Below are 5,924 nucleotides of genomic sequence, written 5' to 3' on the forward strand. Positions count from 1 at the left end.
CCGAGCCCCGGCGGGCTGCGGCAGGGACGCCGCTGTGCCCTCGGCGTGCTGCCGGGGAGGCTGTCCCAGGAGAGCGGGCACCAGTTTGGGGGAGGTTTTGATGCTGGGAAGGGTCCAGCCAGGGCAACCAGAGGGTACCCCGGGGGATGGCTCGCCTGGCTCGGGGGGGGGATACCCAAAGGGCAGCGGCAAACGGGCAGAGCCAGACTTTGTGTGCTGGACTTTGCAACGACACTTTGTGGGGTTCAGGGTGGGAAACGGTGGATTCTCTGTCCCCGTGGGGACAGAAAAAGCCACAGATGATGTGACCCAGCGCCGGTGACAGCCCTGTATGGTGGGCAAGGGACCGCCTGGTCCTTCTGCCAACACATCTGTGATGTTCTCCTCCCAGCACCACGTTTTCCTTGGCCAGAAAGAACAAATACATTTCATTTTACCTCTTCGCTGGTTCCACTTCCCAGACCTCATCAGCTCGCCTTGGTCGCAGAGCTGCCACCACGCCACTGCGATGCCCGCATCCAAACACTAAATACATTGGGGAAAAAAAAGAACATTTCTGACAATGACGTTCTGTAGAACTGCGGGATCTGTAATTGAGGGTGAAATTACGTCCAGGGTGCATTTCAGTACTGAAAATAGCATGATAAATTAGCTCAGCTTTTTCCTGGTTGACTCAGCTAATCCTTCAGACGCCGACAGACAGATTTGATTGTATCATCTCTCCTTGGGCTCAGTAAATACCAAGGCCAAGTCGTGGCAGCTGCAGCAGATATATACAGAGCTGCTGCCTGCAATATATAATCTGCCCTTATTTCTGAATGCGCCACAGCTCGGCAGCGGAGCTGAACAGAGGTCGCTCACGCTCCTGTTTTGATTTATGAATATGGATTTTGTTGGTTAAGCCATTAGGAGCGGTGATGAAGCAATTCAGCGTACATCCTGAACTGCAGCTTGCCTCATTTGAAGCCCGCTCTGCAGAACGTTCCCCGCGTCTTCCCCCTGCAACGCCGTTCATGCAGAGAAGATTATATCAAGGCTTTGTCTGTAATGCTGTAATTCCACCTTGCCGCCCTGAGCCCTCTCCTACGCCAAACAACCCAGCGGCAGGCAAGGAAACGGTCGCAAAACGGGATTGCGGGGGACTCGCACCCGCGCCCAGCAGGAGAAGCTGATATCCCGCCCAAGAAGCTTTTAAAGAGAAAGGTTAAATCTGCTGAGACCCCAGCGGGGACCCCGCTCTGGCTGTCTGCGGTGCTGCCCCAAGGTCTCCATCCACCCCGGGGGAGTCAGGGATGCTCCCGGCTGGGGTAGCTGGAGTGGGGGTGACCCATCCCGCTCTGCTCACTCACCCCCCGCCGGGGCTAAGCACTCAAAAAGAGAGTTACCATCACGGCCACGGCTCGCTGAGCGGCCGAGCATCGCTCCCCGCCGAAGCCCAAACCGGTTAGATCCCTCTTCCAAGGTCGTATTCCCTGTTCCCGGGTCAGCACGTCCCAGCCCCATTCCACAGGGCTTTTGTACCAGCACCGGGTAAGAAACAGGCTGTGCCCGGGAGGCCTCCCTGTGCAATTAGAGAAAACAAAGAGGGAGATGGGAATTGTCCGTACAGCGTGGGGATGGCTGGAGCACAGCCTCCGTCGCCTGGCTCCCAGCTGGCTGCCGGCTCCGAGACGTATTTTTCCCCCCCCTCGCTGCCGTATCTGCTTGTGTTGGAGAGGAGAAGGTCCCCCCCCGGCTGGTGATTGCCTCCAGCTGCCCTCGTGTCAGCCACCGCGCGGTAGAGGGCCAATTTGGCACCCTCTCCCTAACGAACCAGCATGAGCCAAGACGTGGTCATGGATGAAACGGATGAGTTACGGGCATGGGATGCTTTGGGAAGGGTCCCAGCGAGGGCAGGTTTCCCCTTTCCAGTAAGCAAGATGCTCAGAAAGGAGCACAAATAACATCCCGGAACTCTCCCTTCCAGAGTGGCAGAAAATTAAATTTCCACATTTATTTATTCGAGCAACTCACGGAACTCCTAAACGGAGTGGATCAGCTGCAGCCATCTAGCGCATCACTTGCCAGCCATCCCCTCCTCGTTTGTTTTTAATTAGCAGCAAGAGGCAGGGGGGCTGAGCTGAGCAGTACTAGCGCTGCTGATACAGTGACAGATAACGCAGCTCGCCTCCTCCAGCCGGGATTAGGGGACATCAGGCAGTTGGCTGCAAATCACCCCCTAATACGGCGGGAGCAAGGGTGGGATAAACGCACTGGAGCAGGTAACAAGGTCACTGCCAAAAGGACACTCGCTCTGTGTCTCAGGTATTACAGTAACGAGGATTGAGGGACACGGGGTCAAACGAGGCTCCGGGGGAAGAGAGGTGACTGCACGAAGCAGGGTGAGCTGCAAGACCTGCCCCAGCTGGTGGCTAATTTGGGTTCCCAGAGGTGAGGCGAGGGATGAGAAGGTGAGAAAAAGCTGCAGGGAGAAGACAGCCATGAAAAAAACACCCAGAAAAACACAGGGGAGAGAGGAAGGCTGATGGGGGGAGAGGGAGGAAAGTGAATTTACACATAAATTTAGAGCAATTGCATCCTCCCGGGCTCAGGGGAGGCACAAAATGTTCACGGTGGCTAAGGTGGGTTTGGGTTGTCCCCTGGGTAGGAGCGACAGACCACAAGAGATGGGAACCAGTTCGCTTGGGACCAGGGGGAGAAGGGTTGGCGGTGGGGGCGGGAAAGATGCTCCAGTTTGCCCCTCTGTCGGTGTCACCCCAGAACAGCCCACGAGTCCCGATGGGAGACCCAGCCGCAGCGGGAACAACGCTGTCCCTCCAGCCCGGACCCGGCCTGCACCGGGGGGATGCCGGGGCCACCAGCAGCCTGGAGTGACGGACGGCGAGGCAGAGCAGGCGGTGACGGAGCAGGAAGCAGGGAAGGAAGTGCGTCAGGTCAGCTAACGAGCTGCTTATTGAATAATTCAGAGAGAGAGCTGATCGCCGGTGGCCACAGACTCCCATTGCCCTCCCTGCCCTTCGCACGGGTGTTTCGTTTCACCAGCGCTTCCTTACCCGGCTCAGCCCTTCCCACTCATTTTTGGTGGGAGAAAGCGCCGTCCCCACATCTCCCGGGGCCAGGCATCCTCCAGGCGTGGCTGCTGGCAAACCCACACGCCGGGGTCCCCAGGTCCCCCCTGCTCGCCCCCCACGCACCGTGGCACTGCCACAGGGAGGGGGCACAAGGCTGCCCGTCAGCAGGCGGCTGCAGACACGGAGGGCGGTGGTAGAGCATCCTGGGGGTGCTGCCACCCAGTCCCCTAGGGTGCTCAGTCTGTGGGGTGCCTGGGTCCCATGGGTGCTCCCGAGGGTCCCCACCTCATCCCGGGGATGTCCCAGGGGTCTTGAGTCCCATAGGCGCCTATCCCAAGAGTCTGAGGTTGCCGGGGTGCCAGTGCCACGTGAACGACCACAGTGAACGACCACAAGAACGCGCAGGCAGGGATGGCAACGGGGAAGCCAGAGGGTGACAACTCCACGGAGCCAAAGAAAGAGCTCACACCTCTTTAATTAGTCACGTTGAGTGCCCGTGTCAATGGGGGTGCCAGTCCTACCAGTGTCCACGTCCATGGGGGTACCAGTTGTACGAGTGTCCACAGTCCCATGAGTGCCCATGCCCATGAGTATCTATGGTCCTGTGAGTGCCAGTCCCACACGTGCCTATGCCCATGGGGGTGTCGCTCCCACAAGCATCCATGACCATGGGGGTGCTGGTCCCACGAGTGTCCATGGTCCCATGAGTGCCGGTCCCACACGTGCCTGTGCTCACGGGGGTGCCAGCCCCACAAGGGACCATGGTCCCACAGGTGCCCGTGCCAGCCGGGGTGCCAGTCCCACAAGTATCTGTGATCCCACAGGTGCCCGTGGCCACAGGGGTGCCAGTCCAACAAGCGTTTGTGGTCCCAGGAGTGCCTATGAGCGCAGGGGTGGCCATCCCATGAGTGTCCATGGTCCCACGACTGCCCATACCCATGGGGGTGGCCGTCCCACGAGTGTCCGTGGTCCCACAGGTGTCCATGGTCCCACAAGTGCCAATGCCTACGGAGGTGCCAGTCCCACGAGTGTCTGTGGTCCCATGAGTGCCCATGCCCGCAGGGGTGTCAGTCCCACGAGTGTCCATGGTCCCACAGGTGCCCATGACCACAGGGGTGCCGGTCCCACGAGTGCCTGTGACCGCGGGGGTGCCAGTCCCACAAGTGTCCATGGTCCCACAGGCGCCTGTGCCCACAGGGGTGCCAGTCCAACAAGCATCTGTGTCTCACAAGTGTCTGTGGTCCCATGACTGCCCACACCCATGGGGGTGGCCATCCCACGAGTGTCCATGGTCCCACAAGCACCCGTGCCCACAGGGGTGCCGGTCCAACAAGCATCTGTGGTCCCACGAGTGCCTGTGACCGCGGGGGTGCCAGTCCCACAAGTGTCCATGGTCCCACAGGCGCCTGTGCCCACAGGGGTGCCAGTCCAACAAGCATCTGTGTCTCACAAGTGTCTGTGGTCCCATGACTGCCCACACCCATGGGGGTGGCCATCCCACGAGTGTCCGTGGTCCCACAATTGCCCAAACCCACGGGGGCGGCCGTTCCATGAGTGTCTGTGGTCCCACGACTGCCCACACCCATGGGAGTGGCCATCCCACGAGTGTCCGTGGTCCCACAATTGCCCAAACCCACGGGGGCGGCCGTTCCATGAGTGTCTGTGGTCCCACGACTGCCCACACCCATGGGAGTGGCCATCCCACGAGTGTCCGTGGTCCCACAATTGCCCAAACCCACGGGGGCGGCCGTTCCATGAGTGTCTGTGGTCCCACGACTGCCCACACCCATGGGAGTGGCCATCCCACGAGTGTCCATGGTCCCACAGGTGCCCGTGCTCACGGGAGTGCCGGTCCCATGAGCATCCATGGTCCCACAGGTGTCAGTGCCCACAGGGGTGCCGGTCCAACAAGCATCTGTGGTCCCACGAGTGCCTGTGACCGCGGGGATGCCAGTCCCACGAGTGTCCGTGGTCCCACGATTGCCCAAACCCACGGGGGCTGCCGTTCCACGAGTGTCCGTGGTCCCACGAGTGCGCCAGTCCCACGAGCATCCTCGGTCCCACCGGCGCCTGTGCCCATGGGGGTGCCAGTCCAACAAACATCTGTGTCCCACGAGCGTCCGCGGTCCCACGAGTGCCCATACCCATGGAGGTGGCCATCCCACGAGTGTCCGTGGTCCCACGAGTCCCCATACCCATGGGAGTGGCCATCCCATGAGTGTCCATGGTCCCACAAGCGCCTGTGCCTACGGGGGTGCCAGTCTAACAAGCATCTGTGTCCCACAAGTGCCCATACCCGTGGGGGTGGCCGTCCCACGAGTGTCCATGGTCCCACAGGTGCCCGTGCTCACGGGAGTGGGGGGGAGACACACACTCGCCCCGGAGAGGGCGACTGCCAAGAGCGGGGTTTAAAAGGGACGTTGCGACATTAAATCCCGGGTCGCAAAGGCACAGGCACTCGCCTCGGGGAGCATCACGCAGGCCCGGCACACACGTGAACGCGCGGGCAGGGATGGCAGCGGGCAAAGCCAAAGGGTGACAACTCCACGGAACCGAAGAAAGAGCTCACGCCTCTTTAATTAGCCACGTGGAGCTTGCCGCTAATTAACCTTTCGCCCTGAGAAGAGGAGGAAGACACAAACAAGCAAAACACACACCCAATTACTCATCCTCTTCCCAGCTGGTGCACCGGGGAGGGATGCTGAGGGGGCAGAGCCAAGTTTGGACAGCCCAACATTTTCCCCGTTTAGGTGCCCCCGAAGGTTTGGAAATTGGGAAGCGCCACCCTTTGGATTAAGAATCACCCTCTCTCTTCCCCTGGTCCCCACACTCAACACAGTGGCTCCCAGCCTC

This window comes from Charadrius vociferus, unplaced genomic scaffold, assembly GCF_000708025.1.
Source record: "Charadrius vociferus isolate BGI_N301 unplaced genomic scaffold, ASM70802v2 scaffold439, whole genome shotgun sequence".
Classification (NCBI taxonomy): Eukaryota; Metazoa; Chordata; class Aves; order Charadriiformes; family Charadriidae; genus Charadrius; species Charadrius vociferus.